Source organism: Lissotriton helveticus, chromosome 7, assembly GCF_964261635.1.
Source record: "Lissotriton helveticus chromosome 7, aLisHel1.1, whole genome shotgun sequence".
Lineage (NCBI taxonomy): Eukaryota > Metazoa > Chordata > Amphibia > Caudata > Salamandridae > Lissotriton > Lissotriton helveticus.
The window spans coordinates 508,134,190-508,159,947 of record NC_136068.1 but is presented as its reverse complement, the minus strand read 5'-3'; the positions used below and the strand labels follow the sequence as shown (position 1 = coordinate 508,159,947).

General features: G+C 47.0%; 1 protein-coding gene across 1 annotated transcript in view; it reads right to left on the bottom strand.

The window, feature by feature from the left end:
- Positions 1 to 25,758, bottom strand: part of LOC144768685 (uncharacterized) — a 9,047,330-nt gene that overhangs the window by 4,122,387 nt on the left and 4,899,185 nt on the right. The window lies entirely within an intron of this gene.

The window sequence follows — 25,758 nt, the reverse complement described above, 5'->3', positions numbered from 1 at the left end:
TTTACGCTCCTCCCTCACGCCTCGTGTCTTGAACCTTACATTTCATGTCTAGCTGTGGTCAGGTAGGAAGTCCTCTTTGAATACCATTCACCTATCTCTCAAAATTACCAAATCCTGTACACAGCTGACTTTGTCAAAGCAAAAACAATTATTGGTATCTTCATTATACCAGCAGAATTATGTGTCCTCTTTTTCAGCAAAACAACAATAAACAAATCAGCGTACTTGTGCTTTTAAGACTATCTCACCTAACAGTGACCTCAAAAACGCCAAACGTACAAGAATTGGTAAAACTGAGAAGGAACAGTTGAATACCATGTAATTTGTATTGTAATTTGTTTCCTACATATACACATATTGACTGTGAAGCTGATTCTACTTTTAATGTAGAGCGTATCTGCCAGAATTCCATACTGCTGAAAATAGTGGTTGCTATTTCAAAGCGTGCTAAATCACACTTCAAACAGACAAACCAAAACAGTTTAAAAACGTAAAATATTATGTTAAAAAAATATGGACCTGATTTCTATCTTGATGGATGGGATACTCCGTCACAAACATGACAGATATCCAGTTAGCCGTATTACAGATTACAGATTTCATTATTTCCTATAGAACTTGTAAAACAGCGGACGGTATATCCATCACATTTCTGAAGGATTATCCCATCCACTAAGATCATAATTAGGCCAATAATCTAAGAGTTGTCAACAGATAAAGGAAAAGAGTCAAGTCATTTTTCTCCGGGGGCTAAAGTTAAGGGTTTCACAGGAAGTGGTTTCTCCCAGTGCATGAAAGTAGGTTTAAACTACATTAATCCCACCATTTTATGCCAGGTTTCTGATGCACTTTGACTGAAAGTGCCCTGGCTACCTGCCAATCAGGTTCCCAAAGCTTGTGCTGTTTTACTAAAACGGTACCTTTGGACCTACAATTAGTGCATCTCTGCCACAGGTAAGCTCCTTGTGAAAGGAACCATTGGTACCAAGGGCTCTGTGACCAGAGAAGGTCTCTAAGGAATACAGCACATATTGTGCCACCCTTAGAGACTCTGCACCTTGACATCCATAGGCTACCATTGCTGGATGCTTGTTTTGATGCAGAGAAAAGTGAATAGTCAACATGGCACATATCCCTGTGTGCCATTCCTGCAATCCACTGCCTGTGGCCTAGGTAAGTCACCCCTCTAGCAGGGTGCACTAGACCACAGGTGAGGGTACAGTTGCATGAGCACTGTACCCTTACAGTGTCTAAGTCCATTATTAGACATTGCAAATGCAAATGCAGTAAATCTAGGAAGAGTATATGGTCTGGGAGTTGGTCATTACGAACTCCACAGCTCCATAATAGCTTTATTGAAACCAGGGTAGTTTGGTAGTAAACCTCTCATTTTTGTTGTTGTTGTAAATATAGTTTTTATTGGCATTCTGAAATAGAAGGAACATCTTGTACCACATTACAGTAATAGGCACCGGTTCTAAAATACAACATAATCAGTGATATTCATGCCTTTTATACTGTAATCTCTTTTTGCCCCCCCCCCCCAACGACCCTCCCCACCCATGTCAGTGCGCCCCGCTCAACTCATTGGCAGTAAACCTCTCATCACATTAAACCCACACTGATGCCAGTGTGGGATTTTATGTAGAATTCACTCAGAGGGAATCTTAAAGATGCACTTTGAACAATGACCAGCCATGGTGTGGTTCCTGAATGTCTGTCCACCATCAGACATGTTTTTGGACCTCTGGGTAGAGGGCCTCTGCTCTCTGGGTCTAGAAACAAAGCCCATCCTAGGCAGAGGTGTCATGTCTCTTCCCCCAGGATGGGCTAGGTTCACGAAGGGTAAGTTTCAAAGGCCTGCTGCCTTTGCAAGCTGTCCCCGCATTTTGATGCTTCCAGCAACTGACTCCCACCGGTTCTGACCTGCACTTTGGAAGGGAGACTCAGCAGGAAAAAGAAGTTAGGAGGAGAGGTGTGCCCACCTTTGCTGACCCCACCCCTCAAGTGAGGGAGGCGAGGTGAAGCACACATCTTGAAGATGAGGGGACCCAGCCAATAGAGAGAGAATCATGCCACGATTGATCATAGCCCGGCTCCTTAATTACTACGATTGAGACATCACTCTCTCCTTTGACCGTTATAAAGGGAACTATCCAACATCAGGGCATGTCACTCACCTTCTTGCCTGATTTCACTCCCCTCGTGCAAGAGGCTTGCTGCAAATTCCGGGACACAAAACGAACACAGCAAAAGGCGATGCGATGCTTTACCCGGCGCAATTGCGCATTCATCTCAATGGGAAAAATCACGTTTTCGACTCCCCCCAATGATGAGGCTATTTCCTGGAGGCAGCATAGACCGGGCTCTGTCTCCCCTACTAATGGAGGGGCAGATGCTTCCCACATTGACTCTCCACAGACTCATAAACGCTGAATGGTCTATTGACTGATGCTATACTTGCTTGTTGTAAAATGTCAGTCCCTCCGCAGTATCCTTTTTAGTTTTTTGACAAAATTGGCTGTACATGATTTCATCAGTATTTAATAGTGTTTTCTGGCGGTCTCCTTTGAGCGTTGCCTCCCCCCAAGGAGTACTCCTACTGTTTGACGGGACAATTATGGGAATCAAAGGATACTGGTTGTTTTGTTATCCGATATGGGTGGGGGGCCTTGGGTTATGTGTTTCATGTTTAATAAAGGGCATTGATTATGCTATGGATTGGCTTAGCGCTCATGGTACATTGCTTCACGTCCATACCTCTATTCATTGCCCCGATGACGTTGCCAGTTAAGAGGCCTGGGGCGATGGAACTAAAGTGCATGTCATGGAATATCAGAGGACTGTACAACCCTCTAAAGGGCAGACAGGTGTTATTCTACCTTCACTCTTCAGAGCGGCATCTCGTGGTAGAAGTAAGGCTTACTGATTATGCGGTCAATGACGCCGCGGTGAATACCTACCGAGTGTCAGCTCATGGGGCATATCTTTTGCGCAACAGCAAGACCACAATCAGGTCATTATTTTTGAAACTTTTGCTTACAGAGGGCCAGCTCATGCCCTGAAGCAGAAACTAACAGTGGATTTTTACTGCTAGTTTTTAGGACGACAGGCTTATTACATTTAGCAACTGAGCTCTATTCTAGTAGGGACCATTAGAGGGTCCTGATGAGTAGGCAGTAGGGGACTGCCTACGAAACATGTAGACCAGGTTGTAGCGAATCGCTCTACCTCAAAACCCCCTTCTTAACGTCCCCAGCTAGGGAAGTGAATAAATTGTTTTTTTCCACTAGCCAGAGGATTTTTAACCCCTTTTTTATTCCCACACATTATTAGGTCCCTACACTTCACTGACATCACTCACTTTTGCACCGTCACATAGTCCTGTCACTATACTAGTGCTCCCGCGTAGTCGGTCAGGTCGTAGCACGCCCCGCCCCGTAGAGGGACGGGAAGACCCCAATGAGGAAGCATGACACTATTGGATTTTTTTAGTGTGTGAGGGGTATTTTAAAAAGCACATTGTGCTCTCATCTTTACCACCCTAAGAGAGAGTTCATTTATTAGTTTTTTACCACCCACAGAAATAAATAATAAAAAATAATAAAAATCACTACACTTTGATAGAATCTTTTTGTTTATACGTTATTCTACCTTGGCCTACATGCAGTCCAGGTGGCATTTCTGCAAGAGACTCACTATACCCCGAACTCCCCCAATCGATTTGCCTCCAATTATGGAGATAATAATCTTTTTGCTAATTATAGTACTTACACCAGAGAGTTTGTATCCTAATCCACAAAGCAGTACCTTTTCAAGTACATAAAATGGTTGCGTACCCCGAAAGTCGATATCCTTAGGACAGAATACCTACTCCTGGTTAACATTTATGCCCCAAACATAGACAAACAAGATGTTTTTCCTAACATCTCCACACATATCTCTCAACTTTCTTTTGATTCTATTTTAATGGTTGGCAATTTCAGTCTTACCTTAAACCCAATCCTTGACACAACGGGTTCTGGGCAGGTCACCTAACCATACTCTACTAGGGAATTCACTACTCTTTTACAATACTGTCGCCTCGTAGATGCTTGGCGTACTCAACACTCCTTTGATAAAGGATTTTCATTCTATTCAGCCCCACACTGGACTTGGTCTTGTATGGATCACTGGTATTTATCACCTAAATGTTTGATAAGTGTTATCTGTGGCGAGTATCTTCCCCGTACCCTATCAGACCATTTGCCGGTGCTGTTGACTCTCTCTGTCCCCACTGCTACGCAATTGTGTACAACCTGGCACTTCCCAGCAGAGGCTCTGCTGGATAGCGTATTCAGGAGTAAGGTTAGAGATGCCATAGTTGAATACTTTCAGCTAAACACTGGCTCATTTTCCCACTATGCCACACTTTGCGAGGCTTTTAAAGTTTATATACTGGGTATATGTATCACGAAACAATCTGGGGTACTTCGGTCTATCCGCTGGAACTCAAGACTACTGTGAAAACATTGAGGGAGCTTGATGCACGTGCTCTAATAGACAATCCCCCTCTACTTTTCTCTCTTACTATTCTGGCTTGTATGCCACTCGCTCATCCCCCTCAGATGAGGTTCTTACCGATTATTTATCTGAAGTGGCTATGGTCTGGCTCGAGGATGGTCAGTGTCAATTTTTGGCCTCGGCCATTACTGCGGATGAGGGTTGTCAGGCCATAGACGACCTCAGTGGGACCCGCAACCCAGGCGCAGATGGACTATCCAGAATTTTTTACAAGACTTATGAGCCATTACTAGTTCCTCATCTTTTAGGGGTATATGATGAATCTCTAGAGAGGGGTTCGCTCCCTCTTATGATGCGGGAAGTCGTTATTTCCCTGCTCCTTAAGCCAGGGAAACCCTCTTACCCTTGTGCCTCTTACAGGCCCTTATCTTTGCTAAATCAGGGCTATAAAATCTTAGCTAAGGTCCTTGCGCCACGTATATCACTCTTGGTAGACAAAAGTATATTCCTATTTCAAACTGGGTTTGTGCCGAATCGATCTACATCCGTAAACCTTTGTACAGTGTTTACAATTATTAACCAGATTACCACTGACCTCCCTGCTGCAGCAATAATACTTGATGCCAAAACAGCATTGGATTCCCTAGAATGGTCCTTTTTGTATGCCACATTACAGAAATTGGGGTCCCCAAGGGTTTCTCTGACCTTATTAGCCTCCTGTATACAAATCTATTGGCCCAGCGCTGCAAGAACGGCAAACTCACAGGTCAATTTGCTCTATCGTGCGGAACTAGAAAAGGCTGTCGTCTATCGCCACTACTGTTCATCGTAGATAGGTATCCCTTGGTGCACCATCTGCAGGAACGCCATTTGCAACATGGGCTAAGATTTAATTGCGGCCCTCTGTTAGCTTTGCTTTATGCGGATGACGTTCTTCTGGTTGTCAGGGACCCCGAAACTAACCTCCCTCCGCAAAATTGTACGGTTTGGGGTGTTTTCTAGGCTTGTTATAAATTGGACTGAATCTGAAACATTGCCGCTAACAGACGCTACGGCTCCCTTTATTCTGGATTTCCCCCAATGCTGATTACACATATATTTGTTATATGCTCTGCTGCATGCTTACTACCTTGGTTTGGGCCGGCAGACAGCCAACAATCAGTTGGCAGACATTGACAATGTCCTATCACTGCAGAGGATTTGGCATCTAGGATTTTTATTTGTATTATTTAGATGCACAGGCACAATTTGCATACTATTGCTACCATCCGGAACCAAGAATGCAGTTTTTAAAACTGGAACGGTCACAGGCTCGCCCCTATTCTCTTTTTACTATCATACCTCATGGCCTAACTAGGTCACCTACAGAGATACAGACACTCCAAACCACATATTGGGCCAGGGTGAAGCTATGCCGCTATTTGCATGCTGATTTAATCTATTCTCCATATATCCCACTTTCAGACAAACCATGGTTGTCCCCGACTATGGAAACATTAACCAAAAGAACCCTAAACCATTGTGGGCTGCCTACTAAAGGTGATATGTTCCACGACGCTCAGTTGCACTCCACCACAGACCTTGCAGGAACACAAGATGTGTCTCATATGGACAGGTTTATCCTGCACAGAAAACACACGTCTATGTATACCTCACTTAGTCTTCCACAGCGGAACAGACGGAATTTCCCACGCTCTCCCTTGTCATTACATCTGCCAGTAGCGCCCATTTGGTCTCCTGATTATATCATTTCGCCCAGACCACCAGTAGGGATGGAGCGGGCGGTGCATGGGAGAGAGACCTAGGTCATTACCTGCCAGATACGACATGGGCCGATTGCTGTGAACAAACCTGTCTTGTCTCTAGCATTATAGCCATATACTTCTCCATTTTAAATACCTACATAGAGAACACATTATACCAAAATTGATGGCAAAGATGGACCCTACTAAACCTCATGGCTGCCCTACGTGTACGGCAGAGCATGCTGATTTCTTTCACTTAGCATGGAACTGCGCACCAATATCGGCATATTGGGGGGACATCTTTCGTCATTTTGCTTTGATGATTGCCTCCGAGCTAAGCCCTTCCCCTTTAATGGCTCTGTTAGGGTACGTTAAACCACTGGGTACTGATGTTTGCTAATTTTCTGCCATTACCTTGCTCCTCGCTAAGAGGCAAGTTCCTAAACACTGGGGTGGACCCACAGTCCTGACAGTCAAGACCTGAGTGAGAGATTTAGGGCCATATGTAGGTAATTTGTGTTTTGCGATTCTCAAATTGCAATTTTAGAGAATCGCAATTAGAGAATCGCAAAACGCAATGTAGGTAGGATTAGCAAAAATGTTTGCGAATCCCACTTATTCCTTATTTGCGAATTGCAAATTGAGATTCACAAATAAGGAATACCTTCTCATTTATTCCTATGGGCTAGAAGGCCCATAGGAATGAATGGGAAGACATTCTCAATTTGCGATTCTCCATTAGAGAATCGCAAATTGAGAATGCAATTTCAAGCGTGCAAGGGTGTCAACAGGACACCCTTTTGCACCCCTGAAATAAACATGTGTGCATATGTGGCGCACATACATGCGTTAAGGGCATGTATGTGTGCCACATGGCACTTTGAAAAATGAAAAGAAATGCATTTTTCAAAGAAATCGCAAATTACCACCAACCTCAAGTTGGTGGTTGTTAGAATCGGAGGTCTCTGGTTGGCACAGGCATGCGCTTGTGACAAACAGGGACCCTCTCTTCTAGTCAGGGCGAGGGAACTACTCCTTCGAATAACCCCTGCTCACCCTCTAGGTAGTGTGGCGCGAGCAGACAAGGCTAATCCTCAGGGCGATAGTTAGTTAAGCATTTGTGATCATGCACAGTAAACCCACTGACCCACCACAAATGGACAACAATCGTAAGGTTGTATCAAAATACATAATCTTTATATAAAAGGTATATTCATATGCAGGATTAACACAAGACCATATAACGTTTAGCGATTTGAGGCCACTAGATTTAAATAGGCAGTTAGTCTTTCAATGTTCGTTGTTCAGCAAGGTACGATGACAGGGAAAACAGAACGTTGCGGACCCTGGATCCGATATGAACTCGAGACGGAGTTCAAGTGTACCTTGCTGGTGGAAGTCCGAGGCATTTCAGGCGCGGCTACTGGTGAGGGCGGACCAGGGACGAGGCCGACGGTTCTCCAGAGGATCTCTCCGGCTCTGGCTCCCCTCGAGGTGCGAGGTGGATGAGCAGGACTGTGGAGGGTTGTGGCGGTCTGGGGTCGATGCAGCTCACGGGGCGAGGCGCCGTTCAGGCCTGCGGGGCGTACTACTTCTTAGCACGCCAGGTCGTACTCGTGGATCTGTGAGGGGCGTCGCATTCTCGGGCAGACGGGTGCAGCACCAAGCTTCCGGTACCACTGTACGGGGAGGCCTTTCTTGAGGTGCGGCACGAGCCTTGGTATGCAGGAGGGCAAAGCGAGACAGTCGGGTACGTTACGACGTACGGACCGTCCGAGGCTATGGAATGCGCTCCGTGCAGATTCCGGCTGGAGAAGATGAGAGGCGCACAACGCGCTCCGCTAGCAGGCGAGGTGACAGGAGAGCGGGCGGCCCGGCACTGAAGCAAAGAGCGACTCAGGGATGAGCGGGGCGGCCAGGCTCCGAGCTGTCATGACCTTGGGAGGGACGAAGGCACCCGAGTCACAACTCCGGCGAGGGAATGAGAACTAAGGCCCAACAGCAGACGGGCACAAGCAGAATAGAACCCAATGGTCCTGGGATTCCGTTTAGGGGGCAAGCTCGCAATCAAGCCCTTGGAGATCATCTTAGGCACAAGTCAACAAAGTCCTCTCTGGTCTTTCCCTCTCCTTTCTCAGCAAGGCACCACTGCAGGCCAGTCTTACAGGATACAGACTGGTTTCCGTCCTTCAGCTTCTCTTGGTCCTTCTAGTCAGGCAGAGGTTCGTCGTGGTCAAAACTGGATCTGATTTGTAAGGAGCGGAGCTCCGATATTTATACTGTGTTTCTTTTGTCTTTGCAGGCCAGGGGGCCTGAGCCTGGTTCAACCCAGTTCAGGAGCACTCTGTTGACAGGAAGCTGCCGTCGTCTTTCAGGGTGTAGGGCAGGGACATCAGACGCTCCGCAGGAGGTGGAGCCAGCATTGTGGTGGTGGAGCACAACCCTATTCAGAGTCAAGGACTACTCCGCCCACCCATCCTGGTGAAAGCACCCTATTCACCACCTGGTAACCCCGACAGTCCCCGGGAAGTCCCCAGCCCTCTCACTCACACAAACCCAGACAGCAGAAACACATCCTGGCAGAGGCGGGCTGAAATAGTTAGGCGAGCAAATACTAACTTTCTAAAAGTAGCCTTTGCAAACACAGGATATTAAAATAAACCTTGCTAAAGGAAGTATTTTATTATTCTGAGTTCAGGCATACTAAACTTGACGTGCCACCGTGTTCCCTGAGCCTACCGGGACTTATAGCATGTAATAAGTCCGGCAGCTCACCTTGGTCTAAGAGAACAGGTAGCCCTTCAATAGTGAAGAACGATAAGGGCAGTAATTCACTACTAGGACAGGCCACGCACTAGGCTTGTCCTACCTTAGTCTTACAATGCACCCTGCCCGTGGGCCTACCATAGGGGTGACTGATATGAAGGTTTAGGGGCTGGCAAGTGTGGGCACTTGCACAGTCAGCGTGACAGTACGAGACTGTACGCAGGGTCTGCAATGGCGGACCTGAGACACATCTTACGAGGCCGCTTCTGTGGGTGGCTCAAACAGCGCTGCAGGCCCACTAGCGTTATTTGTATCTACAAGCCCCGGCACTCCTCGTGCACGTTACGGGGGACTGACAGTAAACCAAATAAGCCAATCGTGGAAATCAATTACATATACGCCTTACCTTGGGAGCAATAGCACTGCGGCACGGATCGGCCGTGGCGCAGTGCCCTGAGCATCGAATACCAGCAAAACATCTAAGGCACATCAGCAAAAAGTGGGAGGGAGACTCACGCCAAGGTGCCAGGTCTAACAGTGGTAATTTGCGATTCCTTAAGCCAGAATTCACACAACTTGGGTGCTTCCTACATTGCATTTAAGGAATCGCAGTTTGTGATTCCTGAAATGCAAATGCAAAATAAGGAATCGCAAATTTTGCGATTCCTTATTTTGCATGTGGGTTTTTGTGTCCTACATAGCACACTGCCCAAATTGTGATCGCAAATGCTGAAATTCCAGGAATTTCAGCATTTGCGTTCACAATTAGGCATCCTACATATGGCCCTTACTGTACTGTAATACCACTAGTGACACTGATGTTGTATTGCAACCACCCTCCTCCAAGCCCAAAAATATTTGGCAACCACTTCACTCCTATTTGTTGCTTCATCCTGGGGAGACGGAGTGAGTGTGGATTGTCCCGATCTGATTTGTGGGCCCGTATATACATGTAGTTGAAGATTTTTTTTTCCGCGCCGTAGACGTGTAACGGTTTTCTGGGACGCTCTATACTGTGTGGAGTTACTTTGTTGTTACTTCAACTTTAACTGTTGCCTTGCGATGGCGTCTTCGAGGAAGGCCAGATTTAAGCCCTATAGAGAGTGTGGGGGTCATATGTCCATCACTGGCCCCCATGAGGACTGTTTATGGTGTTTGTCGTAGGATCACGACATTCAGGACTGTTCCAGCTGTCGTAAAATGAACCCAAAGGCTCAAAAAGAACGGGAGGCCAAGCTTTTTATGGCAAAAGCAAAGAAGGAAAGGAGAGGAAGTAAAATATCAAAGTCGAAGTCGTTGACTTCGCATGCATCGAAGTCGAAGAAACACAAGAAAAAGAGGAGACATGGCTCTCGACGCCGTTCAGGGAAGGCTTCAAGATCACCTTCTACGGCTCCTCGACGTCGTCAGAAAGACCTTCTGTCTCCTTCGCATTCGCCATCTCCTCAGGTGACTCAGGAAAGATCTACTTCTCCAAAAGGATACCCTGGCACGGTACCTCACCGGCCTCAGAGGGCTTGCCAGTTCAGGATGATCCTTCTCCTGTACACAAGGCTGAACCTGTGGCTCCGACCAGCGGATCCGGCTGGTCTGACGTTGGATGCTCCTCGTGGGGATGCTGACTCGACTCTGTATCCTCAATTGCCTGCTCCTGGTTCAGATCCAACACATTTTTTAAATGCAATGTATGGAGTATTTGCCAAGGCAGCCTTTCCCTTTGGAGCACCTTCGGGTCCCGTGGGTCTGCTGGCCTTCAATTTGGGCGTGCCTTCGCATTATGCACACGCAGCCTTCGTGCCTTTCATGCCCATGGCGCCGCCATTGCAGTTTCCACTCCCGAGATTTTCGACGCCGTTTGTGGAGTCTCCGGTGCCGTCTGGTGGGCCTTCCTTTCGGCCTAGTACGGCGCCGATTCCACCTTCCGATCCTCCTTTGAAGCCAGCTCCGGAGCTGTTGGCACTGCGTGTGGAGCCACTGATGCCGCAACGTAGGTTTCCCTTGAGGAGAGAGACACAGAGACGTTTGGAGGGAGAACAGTATCAGGGAGAGGAGGTTGAAGAGGGTGGGATAGAGGAGTCTGTAGATGAATTGGAAGGAATTCAGGAGGCAAGTGGCCTGGACACCTCCCCAGAGTGGGAACTTTCATTGTCAAGGGCTTCTCCACCTCAAGAGGTAGCTCCATATCATACTGTCATCAGAAAGGCTGCAGAGCTTTTAGACTTACAACTACCTACTGCTGAATGTAAGCGGCATTTGCACTACTCTTCCCCGGACAGAGGGAAGGAATGCTTTCAGTGCAAGACGAATCGCCCGAAGCTCCAGAAGGTTGATGTGGAGCTTGGACTCCGCCGGAGACCAGAGGCCTCTGATCTCCGCCCCTCCTATGTCGCCACCCCATCCCAGAAGAGATGCGTCTGTCACCTTGGAGTGGGAGAGCTTTGTTACGAACTTCGGGAGGAGAGGGGAGAAAAGCGTAAACAAAGCCCCCTGAACAGTTGATCAAAAGGGCATTCCCTCTCAACCCTGGCGGGTAGAACCTTGACGCGAAGTCGCAGCATTTTTTGTTTGTCTCGTCCGCGAAAAGATCGATGCTTGGATGACCCCATTCTCTAAAATCCCTTACACCACCTCGTCATGTAGAACCCAGTCTTGCTGATCGTCGAAGTGCGGACTGAGGGAATCTGCTTGAGAGTTTAGCTCTCCTGGTAGATGTATCGCTGTGATCGACAGTTTCCTTGCTAAGAGCCAATGCCAGAGCACTTGAGCCTCCAGGGACAGAGAACGCAATCAAGTCCCTCCCTGTTTGTTTAGACAGTAGATGGTAGTCGTATTGTACGTCTGGACTAATATGGAGCTGGTCTGAATAGAGGTTAAAAAAGCCTTGAGGGGTAGATTCACAGCCCTTAGCTCCAGCATATTGATGTGGTAGACCTGTTCTTTGGACGACCACGACCTTGAGTCTGAAGGGACCAATGTGCGCTCCTCACCCCTGGAGGGAGGCATCTGTAATTAACAATTGTGTCGGAGGAGGCTGATGGAAGGGAACTCCCATCATGACATTTTCCTGCCACATCCACCATGGGATAGATGATGTGGCTGCTCTTAACAGATGGATCTTGTCATCCCACTGAGCAGTCTGTTGATCCCACTTGTCCTCCAGATCCTACTGTGTAGGACGCATCCTCATCCTGGTGCTCGGAACGAGAAAAATGCAGGATGCCATTGACCCTAGGAGAGAGGCAACCTGTTGGACCAAAGGTAAGGTATTGTGAAGGGTTTGCTTGCACTTCAGAGTGATAGATAATAGTGTCTCCTCCAAAGGAAACACTTGTCCTATTGTGGAGTCTATTGTTGCACCCAGATAATGTATCCTTTGAGTAGTTGAATTGTTTTTTTTCAAAATTGACATGAAGGCCCAGCCGTTGGCAAAGGACTAGACATCTTTAGTAGTGAGTCCTCGACACACTGGGGAGATGGGCCCTTCAGAAGCCAGTAGTCGAGGTTAGAGTAAACAAACATTCCCTGGCGCCTTTAGCAGCTGCGACTACTGCCATGCATTTGGTAAACACTCAGGGAGCTGACTTCAACCCGAAGGGTAGAACTCTGAACTGATAATGTTTGGCATCCACCAGAAATGCAGGAACTTCCCATGACGTTGATTGACTGGGATGTGAAAGTATGCATTTTGCAGATCTGTCAAACACATCCGGTCCCCTTGCTGGAGATGAGGATATATTTGATGAAGAGCCAACATGCAAAACCTTTCCCTCCGGATTGATTTGTTGAGAGAGCGCATATCTAGGATATGTCGGAATTCTGACCTTTGACCTTTCTTTCTCACTAGAAAATACCTTGAGTATACTCCTCGACCTCGTTGAGATTTGCATAGGAGAGTGGATACTTCCTGCTGTAGTACTTGCAGCTGGTAGCTCGTGGTCTTCACTAAAGCGATCTTCGGAGGTTGATGACGAAAAAAGTAGAGAGTATCCATTCTGCAACGTACTTAATACCCATTCATCGTTTGTGATGCAGCACCACTCTTCCAGGTGGTTGGGTATACTTCCCTCCACTTGAGTGGGAAATGGCAATGGGGGAGGAGATTGGTCATTGTTTTGATGGGGCGTGTGCTGAGGTAGCAGTCTGACGTGATGCCCCTCTCCCTCGACGCCCCAATAGTGGGTTCTGGCATGGTGCTGTTGCTGTTGGTGCCTATGCCACTGAGGGGTTTGAACCCTCTGATGGAAAGGTCGGCGGTCGTATGGCCTGCATCTGCGTCTGAACTCCTTTTTCTTCTCAAGACCTTCACTTTCAAGATGTCTAGCTCTGACTTCATCCTTGACATCTCGTCATCCGTGTGAGTGTCGAATACGAAAGATCCTGAAAAAGGGATATTTTGGATGCGTTGCTGAGCCTCGGGCTTTAGTGCAGTAAGCGGAAGCCAGGATGAACGTCTGGCACAGAACCCATGTGCATACGAATGAGCAGATAGAGTTGCTCTATCCGCTGCAGTACTAATAATTTGAGTACCCACCAAACCTCCTTCTTGCAACACCTCCTCGAAATCTACACAATCCTCCTTGGGAAGATTGTCCTTAAACTTTTCTAAAGAGTCCCACAATGCTCTATCATAGTGCCCCAAGAGAGCTGAGGTGCTGGAAACCTTCAGCATGGAGGCTGAAGTACCACAGACGTTTCTTCCCCACGAGTCCTGTGCTCTGCTTTCCATATTGGGAGGCACTGTTGAGGAGGAGGCCACTGCATGTGTCTCTTTAGCCGCTGCGATGATAACAGAGTCTGGAGATAGATTAGCTCTAAGGAATAGTGGGTCCTCTTCTGGAGGCCTGTATTTTTTCAAGATCCTTGCTTGTGCGGTCTTGATAGTTGCTGGTGTGAGGAACACGTCCATAACATGCTGCAGAAGCCCCAGTAACAGAGGCAACAAACGCCTGGACCGCTGATCTTTGATGTAAGGTTTAAAAAATCACAGGGTATGAAGTTTTGGGGTATGCATATCAATGCTCACTTTTGTTGCCTCCCTGGCCAATACATCTTGGAAGGTACTGACATCATCGACTGGAGATATCCTAGAAGGTGGACTGTCTGTTAGGGTAGGAGAATAGTCCCTATTTGAAGACTGAGTCGAAGAAGGTGTTGGAGATCTGCGTCTTCTCTGATGCCTACAAGATGTAGACCTCCTTCTTGAGAAAGTTGTCCCTGTACAAGCATGATCTCAAGCCCTTGAAGGAATTGTAGGCGAGAGATCTACTGCCTGAACAAGACAAGCCAGTGATGACCTCTATAGGGGACTGGAGTAGTCCTGTGCTTCTCGTACCTGCCCCAATTTGGATTTCTGCCAGTAATGCAGTGGTAACATCTACCTAGGAGAGAGATGCACAGAGGGTGATGTTTGCCTTGTCTCCTCTTCTGTATGGGCCTCTGTCTCCTGTGGACAGGGACGTTCAGGAGATGATGCAGAGCTCCCTGACGTCAAAAGGATGACTTTGAGGCTGACGACGCCATGCGTCTTGACCTTGATCGGCCAGAAAGTGTATGATGGGGCGACATCGACTGGTGTGAGTGTCTTGACGTTGAACATGGAGTTAGTGTCTCTTGGATAATCAATGGCGTTTAAACTCTTGATGTCGGGAGAGAAGTACCTGACAGAGAGTGGTGCACCGGCTGCGTTTTAGCCTTCGACGTCGTTCTCAACGGCAAATGCCTGGACGACGATTGTACAGATACCGAAGGAGACTGATTCCTCAACGTTGAGCAATGCGTTGCCAAAGGCGAACATCTACTGGAAGTTGACCGACATCAAGTCGGTGTCAATCTGGGCCTCAACGCCGATAGTCACCAGGTTGACGTCGACAGAGAGGAGCGCCTCAACGTCCAACGTCTGTTTGATGACGTCTGTTTGATGACGCCGACGGAGTCCTGTGCCTCGAAGTTGAATGTCTATGTGATAACGCTGACGGAATCCTGTGCCTCGACGTCGAATGCTGGGCGAACAACGACAGAGACCTATTCCTCGACGTTAAATGCCGCCGAGTTGATGTCAACTGAGGAGGCTGATCCGATACCTGTGAGTGACGTTGATGGCTGGACGTTGAACTCATCGTCTTCGGCCTGCTCTTTGTCGTCGTGTGGTGCACTGATAACGTCAATGGTAGAGGTCTCGACGACGGAGATACCTGTTTCTTCACAGATGGAGGTCTATTTGATGCCGATCCTGATGCAGATGGAGAACAAATCAGGACCTTACTTCTCAACGTTCACCTGGACCTCTTCTTCTTCTGCCAAACCAGAGATCTTCCTCTGAAAGTCGATTTTTGCTTCTCTGAGAGGCCATAGAGACAAATTCTCTCTCTCTCCTTGAGAGTACGCCTAGACAGCTTTTTGCAGTGTTGGCAAGCTTCGGAGGAGTGGGATTCAGGTAGGCAGAGTATACATACTGAGTGTGTGTCAGTCTTGGCCTTCTTCTTGCTACAGGAGGAACAAGGGTCAAAAAGAGAAGGCATTTTGTGACAGAAAAATAAAAAGCTTCCGTCAGAAAAGGGATAGTACTTCACTCTACAAGGTGAAAAACGTTGAGTGAAAGGTAAAAAGTCAATAATAAAAGTGACAATTATTGACAAAAAGTCTAAATTAGTCAAGAGCTGAAAACTCCAGAGTCCTGACGGAAGGAGCCAGAAAGAGCAACTGACCGAACTGTCACCCCTGAGGCATGATGGGAAACTAGGCGTCATGGCTGTCTTAAAACAGTTTTGTCAGTGCATTGATTAGCCTTTTTTTCTTACTGGAAGCTGCATTGATGTGTGGAAAAATGAAGTATGTATATATAGAGGGCTGTATATAAATGTTTTCATATATAATTTTTTCTAGTTTTCAGAGGACCCCGCGCATGGGCGAGAATATTCAGTGCTTCTGACTATTGATGAGGATACCCTGGAAGGGAACTAGGCATATCACCCCAAGTTGTCAATGTAATACAAAAGTAATCTAAAAGTATTCCAAAGTAACCTTTATGTATTTTAAATTGCTTTAAAAAGCAAATACAAACCTGTAACAATTGCAATTTCAACCACAACTGCGTTTCCTTGTAAAGTTTTGCATTTGAAGGTATATTCTACTTACCTGGACCAAGTCCTGCTTGGTTCTAAAAATAAAACATACGTATTCCTTTATCTATACCTACCTAATTGGTCTGGATGCTGACTCTGTGTGTGTGTAATCAGTCCTTGATTGAGTGAATACAATAAATGCTTAAAACACCCTCCTGATAAGCCTAGCAGCTCGACCACACTACCACAAAGAGAGCTGTTAGTGATTTTCTAATTTAGCCTCTGCTATACCTCTGTGTATCCCCTGGACACTGTGCACACTATACCTTACTTTGGTGTAGCATATATATAGACAGCTTCCTACACCCAGGGCTTGAGAAAGCTAAGAATCCTGCTTCCTGCAAACTTGTGATTCATCATTGTCAAACCATAGTGTGTTGCAACCAATACTTTGTACATGGCAACCAATATTGTAAGCATACACAGGAGTACAATAAATGTGTGAAACAAAATATCATCTATTAAACCATACAATTATGTATATCCACCAGAACATTAGACATGTAAATTAGTATGCCATACATTCAAACCAGCAGGTAAATCATGGGAACTGATGTGGCCTAACAGCTAGAATGGTTTACCTAGAAGCTGGAGAACCGGGTTCGTGTCTCGACAGGGACACTCAACATCCTGTGATTCTGGGCAAATCACTTTAATCTACCAAAAATGAATGTGTCAGACTGTAACACTACTAGTGCTCATGTAAAGTGCGCTGATATTTCGGGTTGTTTGTGCTATATGAAACTTTTTTTTTAAAGTATAATGCATGGAAACCAGTACATCCTATATGCAAATCAGCACAAGGTGAACATTTAAACTAATATATTAGGTGTGTAACCCAGTATGTTACAAGTGTGTGATAATGTAGTATGTGTATCAACCAATACATTAAAATGTTCTCCTTTGCGTTATCCATGCAAAGCAGTATGACATATATGTGAATTGATTTGGTGGCATCCAACTATACATTATGAGGGCAAGCCAATTTATTATGTTTAACATGCAATATATTACACATGTGCAATACATACATATAAGACTGGTATGCATATAAACTGCAATGTTAGGTATATAAATCAATATGGTAAGAGGGCAAATTAATAGAGTATGACACCAAGCCAATAATTCACTGTGCAAACACACTACTGTATCACACATAAACCAGTTGTGATTTTAAACTAATATCCTGTACTTAAAAAATGTATATCTTAAATCCTATGCTTTGTTAAGTAAACAAATGTGCTTGATAGGCATACCAACAGCTTACCTAAGCAATAACCAACATTGATTTCACAAACCAATGGTATTGCATACAAACCAACAGAATGTATTTAAAACAAGGTAACTTGTGAGAACCTGTACAGCATACAAAAAGGCATTTCTATTTGGTTCATACATAAATAATATAGCTGCAATGTTGTCACCACCCCTTTTAGAAGGCCACAGGCCAAACGGGGGCTGCTGAGCCCAACTGTAGGGGTTGATTCCTTTTAGTCCTGCTGTCCCAAGGTCCGACATGCTATGGATCCTGAACAGCTGGGCCAAATACTTCCTATTCAGCACTTGACTCTCATAGCTAGTGTAAGTCAAGCAGTCCAGTGCTTTCTAGGAGGAGGTAGGTGCAAAGTAAGCAAAGATGCCAGACTCAAAATATAACCATTATCAGAAATGGGGTGACCCAACAAGTCAAAGACCTGGGTGTTTGAACGCTTGGGGCTTTACTACTTTTTTGGTTGCCTATTGTTTCAGTCCTGATGAAGACTCGCATGGCCACGGTCCAACTCACCTTTAGGCTTTAAGACGAGTCGAAGCGTCGACGCTCTCTTCTTTGAACACCTGGATAGTGTGACACATTTTCTTGTGCAATATCTAATTTTGGAAGCAATGTCTCTAATTAAGGAAATTAGTGTATAGAATCTATATCACAACCCAGGTTATTGAAAATGATGTATTGTGTTGATTGATTTATTGTGAATTTGAATTTCTAAATACACTTGTATGTCTTTCTTTCTCTTTTTTAAACACTTGATAATTGTTTATCTTATGCACGCTCGCTTTGGGCAACTTCTAAATTTGTTTACATTAAGATAGTTATGAATGTAATGAATTAAACATGCTCCTGAATTTGTAATTATTGCTGTTGCACTCTGTGTTTTTGACTCTTGATTAGTTATAATACATTGAATGTACAGGATTGATCTATTAGACGTATCCCGTGACTAAGTAGAAATGCTCGTAATGTTTTGATTTAATTCCAGTGAAAGTGATGGTTAAAGACCATTGTATTTGAATAAGACTCAAAATATAATCAGTGATCCCAACAATCTGATTATCCAGTTTAATACTTACTTTTGGTTAAAAAAAAATGAAGTATTTATTAAACATAAAGTATAACACAGTGCACCGGAAAATAGAGACTACAGTCTTTCAGGGTGAGCCTCTATCTCTTTCCTAGGCAGTGTCTCACGAATCCTCCATCTCCCTCCACCATGCTAACAAACATATTACTGGTGGTTTACTCAAGGCAACCCCGCAGGTGCTTCCCATCCTAAAAATGTGCAACAAAGTCTCACTTTGGCCCTAAAAGTTCAACTCTCTATGGACCTATTATGCCGAATTCATACAAGTCTCGAAAGGCATGCAGGCCCTGCTCCAGTCTTACCCATCAGGTGGCCTGAAGAATTGTACAGGTGCTGGGTGCATGTTCCTGAGCTCAGACGATGAGCAAGATGCACTACATCATCCTGTCGTCAGCAGGAACGGCATGCTGAGGTGGTCGCAGTCAGCAATTGCTTTGGGGTGCAACAGACGACTTCCCTTCATGGTTTGTGCAGGTAAAGTGATAGGGCAGTGGTGGTGATGTATGGTGGCTTTTGCTTTTGATCTCGGGTGCAGGAAAGTAGGATCTGCTTTCATGGTTATCTCCACTTTTTGACCGTACTATGCTGTTTCTGGCTAGTCTGACAGGGATCTTGCTAATCAGGACCCCAGTCACTGTGCTTTCTCCCATAAATTGGTATTGTAAGTACTTAGGTGCATCCCATACTGGACACTGGTGGCCCCTTTTCAGTCCCTAGTATATGGCATGGAGGTATCAAGGACAAAGGTACACCAGGGTCCCCCATGGGCTGAAGCATGTATTATGCAACTTATGGAGGATCACTCAAACTGTAACTACAGGCCTGCCATGTCAGCCGGTGTAAACTGGTGCAAGCACCACTTATGACAGATATAGCCCTTTCAATTCTGAAGGCAGGGTACTCGGTTCTAATTGTGAGGGTGCCCCTGCATGAGCAGGACACGCCTACAACCTTCGGAGTCTATTCTCCCGGGTTGTAAGTGCATCAGACATTACGATCCATAGGGTGGCCAGGCGTCATTACGCAATGACAATCTCTAAGTTGGATGTAACGAAACCTGTCATGTTTGGTATCAAACATGTTGGAATCATATCCCCATACCGTGCACGGTGGGGAAGGTATGATTCAAGGCACTGTAAAGCTCCTCCGGGAGTCAGTCAGTTCTCCTGGTACCAGTCTTCTAGAACCGGACACCACAACATCGCTGCTGCTGACCAGAGACTCGATTCTGCCCTCCTGCTGCTGAGCCAAGCTCAAGCAGGGGAAGGCAGAACAATAGGTATCCTCTCACAGGGACATGTGACCACCTCCCAGACAGGGTTTAGGTGGATTGGGGCTGGGTCGGAGCTCTTGCCAGCTCCACCCAGTCTGCTTGAGTGGCACATTTGGTGCCCTCCATGCATAGTCCAGTTCAAACCAATCAGGGAGCCGGTGGCTCCCACTCTGGTGCAAAACTGGACAAAGGACATGGGAGTATCCTCCCCTCTGTCTGACCCTTCCCCTGGGCGCGAACCCTGAATCGTCCAAACCCTTTCGTTAGGGTACTTAAGGGCTTAGCTGTAGGTGGGTCCCTAGATTCATCATGGGAGAAGATTCATTTCAAGACACCACTTCTTCGACCGTCTGGGCCCTTTGGACTTCGCTGGACTTCGTTTTGGGCATTAAGACTGCAACTAGGAAGACTCCTGCTGCTCCTGGTCTTGTCGCCCTGCTTGTCTGCTGCAAAATCCGTACCTGTGCTCCATACAGGAACCTTCCAAGGCTTGTGGACATCGAAGACACATGAAGGAATCGCCCTTGAAGTGAAGAAGTCCCTTCCCTGCATCTGCAGGCACCGCAACGAAGCTGACCAGTCTGCTGATCCTGAGCTTCCACTGACTCTGAAAGGCTCAGCAACACAGGCGGTGGTTCTTCACATTCCTCACGGCCTGCTCTGTTCTCTCATCAAGTTTTAGGCCAGTACCCCTCGTCGGAGCCGCAGGAACTGAACCCCTCTGCACTGTGTCGACTTGCTGTTGTAAAGGATTGTTGGCTTCCTTCCTCCAAGATCTTCGGGCTCCAAGTAGCCCCAAACTCAAGTATCTCCTGTGACTGAGATCTTTGTCCTCACAGCATCACTTGCACTGTGGCCCTGCATCTTTGTGAGCTGCTTGAGGTCCACTTGCGACTCCAGTGCCTATGGCCTATAGGTCCTCTTGAGTGTCTTCTTTGATTTCTGTGGGCGCACCTGATTGCTCAAGGCATGCCATCACTCTCCTGCATATGGTGAGTCACCTGGACCTTGCTGGTCCTGACACTGCACCTTCTTCACTTTCCACATTGTTTGCAGTTGCCAAGGCTGGTTGGTAATCCTGACGGACACTGACCCCTCAACTCTAGACATCTGATGTGGGAAAGCTTGTGAACGCCTCCTGGTCTTCAGCAGCAACGGCTGCTCCTCACACCGGCAGCTCCAAGGTCCCCGTCATCTCTCATGTAACACCTGACATCGGTGGACATTCCTCTTCCGTGCCTCCTGGTCACTTTTGAGTAGCATAGACTCTGTCCTTCCTGCATGCAGGTACCTCTCACCTTGAATTCACCTTTAGGTTACACCAGACCCTTTCACCTTCTCCAGCAGCGGCATCTTCCTGAAGTCTCTCTTTGAGTGTGGCAGCAGTTTCCAACGCCCCTTCGCAACTATGCACCCGGCTTCCCTGGTGTAGGCATCCTGGTTCCTGGGGTATCCACGGGTGGAGTGGCTCTCCAACCTTCTGTCTTCCGCAGGGTTTCTTCAGGGTCCACTGGGAAGGGTCCTTCTTCTTTAAAACGGCAACCACTGTTTACCCATTGATTTGTATTGAGTCCACGGTCATGTTCCCACTCTGCACATGGCCTCCGTGTTGTTCCTGGTAACTTACCTCGGGTTATTCCTTCGGTCCCCGGCACTTCTACGTCTTCTGGGTATAGTCTGGGTATGAGTCGTGGTTGGCATACCACAATGTCAGTACATGGTTTGGTCTCCCCTGGCGACTACTGTGTATTTGTGCTAATTACCTGTTTTTATTGCAAAGTATTGTGTGCATTGTGTATCTCTCCGGGTAGAAGATATCTGTATGAGTTAGTGAGTGTCTTATAATAAATACACTGTGTGGTTCTTTCTCACTTAATCTATAACATAAGATTATTGTCTGGTAAAACAAGCTGCTTTAGACTCTGTCTGAACTAAGCCTGAATGCTGCTCTCTACAGCTACCACTTAGAGAGCTTTCTAAGGTTGTCTAAGACCACTAAAATCACCATAAACGTTGGCTGGATTGATGCAGGGTGCCCATTTACATAAGTGTTCATCATATACCAAGCCAGCTTCTCACATCGAGTCCTTATAATGGTTGAGGGGATTCCTCCGAAACGGGTGATGGCCCCAACTGTCCTAGTTGCCACTCCTAACATACAGGGGTCATAGGCAAGGGTGACGGCCCAACAGTGTCACTTAAACGAACACCCCAAAATTTCATGGCAGCTCCAACATGGGTTAAAACTTTTTCAAGTGGACAAATACCTCTCTCTTGTAACAGTCTCCTGACTGGACCAGGTGCCTCAGATTTCACTCGCTGGGGTCCACTATACAGGATCCTACTGGGTCTCGCTCCCTAAATGGTTTATTCTCCTCCTCACAGGACGCACTGATGCTGGCAGGCTGGCAGATGTCCAGGCAAGTGTCATTGTCTTCCTGGGTAATGCCTCCTCACCCAGAAGGCCTTGGTCCCCAGTCCTTGTTGCAACAGCTAAGTCATGGTGATCTTATCTACGCTGGCAATTGGCTAATGGGATTCCTGCTGCCGCTTTTGGAGTCCATTTTCAGCCACAGATGTGATTTAGTGTCTCACGATTGGAAATTCATGTTGTGGGTGTTAACTCCTTTGAAGTGCTTTCTTCACTGCCCTGTCCTTCAACAAAGGGACAGTCAGCCACAGGACGAGCTTCTTTAGTTCCAAATGTCCCACAACATGGACTGTTGGAATAAGTACTACCCTCTATTGTGATTCCCGGGTCTTTCAGTGCCAATCGTATCAGACCCACTATGTTGGTTGACAATCAGCCCATTTCCCACTGCCATCAGCTCCCTGGATCAAACAACCCCTTAATATGCAAAGAAGATACTCTGATCTCCTTCCATCCACCCCTGTCCTCAGGAATATCAGTAACCCACATCTCCTGTCTGGGGTTGTAGTCCTCACCTCCAACTAACCTTTCCAGGCCCTGGGCTTCCGAAATGGAACCCGAAGATCTCAATGTTGTCTACCAAGCACAGGTATACATACAATACAGCACACACATACATCGCTCACTGCACAGCTCTACATAGAGTTATCATGTAGGCTGAGGGAGAGTTAAGTACACATCAGCAGAACTTTAAATGAGTGGGTCATTAGGCACCACTCCAGTGGCACAGATAAAAAAGTCTAAACACTATTGATTCTCAACTATCAAAACAGGTATGCTGTTACCACTGCACTCATTTCACTTAACTTTTGGCAAGGGTAATAGCCCTCTACCACAATGTGGGTAGCTCTTGATGTGCCCCTCCTCATCTAACAAGATCACATTACTATGAGACAGGACTAGATCACACTGCAAATGCATCATCCATGTTCACCCAAAAGCAAAGATCAATAACAGGGATTTACATTTCCACACTGCTGGGTCACTCAGGATAAGTTTGCACGACTGTCACCATTCAGGGCACTTTTCTGTCCCAACAAATGTGGCTATTTCTGGTAGGCTAGGGCTGACGCCAAAGCCAGGCAGAAACCACCATTCTAGTCAGGGCAAGGGAGTCACACGCCAAGATAACCCCTGCTCACCCCCTTGGTAGCTTGGCACGAGCAGTAAGGCTAAACTCGGAGGCAATGTGTAAAGCATTTGCGCCAGCACACAACAGCAACAACATCCTAGGCACACCACAAAAGGAACTCCACACAAGGTTATATAAAAATAACTTTTGTATAGTCAAAATCATATCAGATAGAAATCACACATGTACATTGTGCCAACTGGCACGGGCAATATTCACAAGGGATTAGGTACAAGACAGGGCCACATGGGCCACTGTCAGAATCAACACTTTTAGAAACAGCACTTCTAGAACTTAGAATAAGTATAGCACAAAATAACAGTTATAAATCACAACCAGTAACTACTGGGAACAGGTAAGTACCACCTACGCAACCCTAAACACCTTAGGAGAATGTCACGCAGGGGACCAGGACCTCACTAGGACCACCTGTACTGGAAAGGACAACCACCTAAGAATACAATACTTTTAGGGGTATCAGCAAGAACACATTACACATGATGCATCAAAACACATTCAGAGGTGTAGGGAAAAAGGTAAACACATGATGTATAAAAACACATTCAGCGGTGTAATAATAAGGCACATGATGCATCATAAACACATTACGAGGTGCAGGGAAGGAAAAACACATGATGCATAAACCAACACATTCAGAGGTGTAAAATCCAGGAAGACGCATGATGCATAAAAACATTCAGAGGTGCCAGACCATAACTCAATAGCGCAAAAACACATGATACATAAAAACATTCAGAGGTGTAAGATCAAGGTGCGTAATCATATTAAATGCATTAAATTTCCTAGCACCATATCACACTGCACAAAACTCACAATAGGCAATTACCATCGCATAGATAATCACATTGCGCCTAAATAAAGTCACATACCAGCCCCCATCTAATAAAGGGACTAAAGAGCCCTGTGTCCAGAATGTCAGGGCGCACTGCCAATGCAGCGCCAGTCAGGGGTGTGCCACCGGCGCAAAACCTAAACGTTGCAGGTGCCCACTACTTGCTGGGTACCTGGGAACAATCACAAGACCTAAACGGTGCAGCTGCCCACTAATTGCTGGGCAGCTGTGAAACAGAACTGCGACAGGGGCTGTCACTAGCCCCTAGAATAAATCTGCACCCTCTGTTGGAGCCCCACAGGCTCTGAACTGCGCACGTTGGAGCCACACAGGCTCTGGACATCACACATGGCCAAATGCTGGAGCCACACAGGCTCTAAAACAAATATGCCCCAAGTCCCTCGGGGGGACTCTAAAAACAATCATGTGGGCAGGGAGCCTCTCAGGGCTCCGAACAACAATGTAGCCTCACCAGGCGGTGGGGTCCCTCACGGGGGACCCGGGAACACTTAGGGCGCCTTGAGCCTCTCGGGCTCGTAAAACCACTGTGGCGCCGTGAGCCCCTCTGGGCTCCAAATCATCAATGTGCCCCCTAGAGCCTCCGTGGCTCTAAACACAAAATGGCCCGCCGTTGGAGCCTTGCAGGGCTCAAAACAAACAATGCCCAATCGTTGGAGTCCCGCTCGGGGGACTCAAGAGATTATGGCCCCCAGAGCCCTCGGCTCTACATACCGTTGGAGCGGCCCGCTGCCATCCGGGGCCGCTCTGACCGTCACTCTGAGCCCCCGGAGCCTCTCGGGGCTCTAGACACAAATTCTCCCGATCGTTGGAGTCCCCCAATGGGGACTCTGCAAACAATTGCCCCTCTGCTGGAGCGGCCCGCAACGGCGGGCCTGCTCAGAACTGGAGCCGGGTTGGGACCGGCTAGACTGCGGCACTCGTGGTGCCCCCACCAACCCTCCTTACTCACTGGGCCGTTCGGGGACTCTGCTCGGGCGCTGCTCCTCATCGTCCCAGCCATGCTCCGGGAGGCGGGGTGGACTCCCGACCTCCCGCTCGTCCATCTCGGGGCTCCCCAGCGCCATAGGACCAACCAAGGTCCAGAAGTAACCATAAAGCGCTCCCAGGTGCTTAGAGCAGGAATAAAGCGCTCCCAGCGCTTAACTGTGAGAGGAAAGCGCTCCCAGCGCTAAAGACACAAAAAGTCCAGCAACAAAGTCCCTCTTGTCCTGCAGCAGTCCATCAGGTATCCAGGGGCTGGGCAGGCCCCAGGGATTCCCCTGGGCCCAAGCAGCAACACGCCCCTGGCACGATTCAAGTCAGAAACAAGAACATTTTGTAAGGGGACACAGCCCCTTTTTATACAGAGAAATCCTTTGTCTAGCAGGGTGCAGGCAGTGTGAGAACCAGCTAGAACTGGTTATAGGGAATTCCTTTCACTGGCCAGGCTAGGGACATCAGACGCACCCCAGGGGGTGGAGCCAGCATTGTGTGGGGAAAACCCAGCCTCACTCAGGACCCTCAAACCAGACAGTCAATCCACAAGCAGGCCAGGCTCACTCCTCCCCTCACAT